General features: G+C 40.5%; 1 protein-coding gene across 2 annotated transcripts in view; it reads right to left on the minus strand.

Annotated features, from left to right (window-relative positions):
• Positions 1–2366, minus strand: part of TCP11L2 (t-complex 11 like 2) — a 40086-nt gene that overhangs the window by 25368 nt on the left and 12352 nt on the right. The gene's annotated exons all lie outside the window — the stretch shown is intronic.

Consider the following 2366-nt stretch of genomic DNA (forward strand, 5'->3'; position numbering starts at 1 on the left):
AAAAAAAAAAAAAAAAAAAAGAGATACCATAGTTTATATAGCTACTCTTCTACACAGATCATTAGATTTGTTCTAGATTTTTTGGGATGAGATGGCAGAGTTGCTCTTTCCTTAACAGCTGAATTTTCATGGTACAGAACAGATTGGCCCCAAGGAGATGTTGAATGCCTGCCATTTGATGTCCCATTTAAAGTACAAACTGAAATATGATCCTTCCTAGGAAGAGCTCACAATAGAATAGGCAGCCACTTTATTTCACCCATTATGTCAATGCCCTAAAATAGGTGCACATGGAAATACACATTCCTACTGGACTCCTACTCTATCTGCAACAAAACCATGTATTTTCTTGCACTATAATTACTGATGAGCCTCTTTATTTTTATTGCAGTTTTTTTCTTGACCAGGGCCAGGTTTGAACCCTCTACCTCCAGTATATAGGGCTGGCACCCTACTCCTTGAGCCATGGGCACCACCCCTGATGAGCCTCTTTCTTCACAGAGCTATATACTTCTCCCCCGCAGCAGTCGTAATTCCTTCCTCAGGTCCCTGCCATTGTGCCTAGCACAGTGACTGACATATAGTGGTGAGTAATAATGGCATGGTAAGTGAATTACTAATTTGATAGTTGAGCACATCTCTTAATTTTCCTCTTAAAGTACAAATAGCTACGTGTACAATAATGCTATGAGAGATGAAAATTAGCTTTTGAGTATAAGTTAAAAAATGTCTGTACCTACAAATACTATATTCTATTCAACAACTTTAAAAACGTATTCTATCACCTGGGGGGATTTATTCAATATAAATGCCATTTCCAAAGTTGGAGGCCTTCCTTGGCAACTCCAAAACAATAAGAAAGGCTAACTTTGCTGGGATGAACTTGCACTCTTAGTTTTATAAGCCAGACATACCTGGCTTGAATGGACTAACAAGGAATGATGTCCCCAAGTGACATCACAGTTTAAATTTAAGTTTTCCTAAAAGCTGCAATGTACTTTTTAGCTCTTTATTTTTCTGGAGAGGTGTAGGAGTACAGAGCAGACAAAAATCAATGAAATCATTTATAAGCATTCCTATTATCAGAAACCAGACTAATTTTACTAAGTTTTCCCCCAATGAAAATAATGAGGGTCAGTCATATTTAAAAAAGGAAAAACTTGGCCATTGGGGAGGGTCATCTGTAAATCAGCAGTTAATACTATAATGTGTCACATCACTGTAAAACAAAGGTACTGTGTCCTAACTCTGCATGTTGTTTCCCTTGCTCACATTTCTAGCCATGGCAGAAAATGAAGGGAGGAAGGATTAATATTTTTCCATAGTATCAAAGTACTCATGTGCATTTTTATGCCAATGCCTTTGAAGTGAGTAATGTAGTCCTCATCTTATTCTTAGGGAATGTGAGACTCGGATATCATCTCACCAAAGCCAGGACTCAAACCTCTGGGTCTGTCTGATCCTAAAGCACTTTCTCTATGGCCTGTACTTGCAATTATTGAATTTTGTTTTACTGCATAAAAAAGGTAGCTTTAACTTTAAAATACATTTTTACCAGTTAGTCAGTAAGTGTTCATTGAACATTAAATATGCATGAGGCCCTGTTTTAAGAACTGGGGATACTGGCTCAGTGCCCATAGCACAGTGGTTACAGTGCTAGCCACATAACACTGAAGGTGGTGGGCTCGAACCTGGCCCAGGCCAGCTAAAACAACAGCTGAACAACTGCAACAGAAAAGTAGCCGGGCGTTGTGGCGGGCACCTGTAGTCTAGCTACTTGGGAGGCCTGAGGCAAGAGAATCACTTAAGCCCACAGTTTGCAGTTGCTGTGAGGAGCAACACCACCTCACTCTACTGAGGGTAACATAGTGAGACTCTGTCTCAACAACAACAAAAAATAATAAAAATATTGGGTAGCACCTGTGGCTGAAAGGAGTAGGGCGCCAGCCCCATATGCCAGAGGTGGTGGGTTCAAACCCAGCCCCAGCCAAAAACTGCAAAAATAAATAAATAAATAAAAATAAAAATAAAAGTTCTAAATGGGATAAAATAATCTACGTCGTCTTGACATACAGAGAAGGCTTCAGGATTTACAATCAGCACTGTGAGGTTGAAAATTTAATCCATGAGCCAACTTTGCTTCTAAAGATGGTTTACCTGTAATGATAATTTCAAGCCTCTTCTCCTCTTGGTCTCAGGAAATTTATAAGCCACCGACACCAGAGAGGTTGAGGTGGATATAAGGGTATGGCTCCAACAAGAGGTCTGTGGGCGGGGCGGCACCTGTGGCTCAAGGATAGGGCACCAGCCCCATATACCAGGGGTGGCGGGTTCAAGCCCAGCCCTGGCCAAAACTGCAAGTAAAA

This window comes from Otolemur garnettii, unplaced genomic scaffold (genome assembly GCF_000181295.1).
Source record: "Otolemur garnettii isolate 467f Iridium unplaced genomic scaffold, OtoGar3 scaffold00007, whole genome shotgun sequence".
Classification (NCBI taxonomy): domain Eukaryota; kingdom Metazoa; phylum Chordata; class Mammalia; order Primates; family Galagidae; genus Otolemur; species Otolemur garnettii.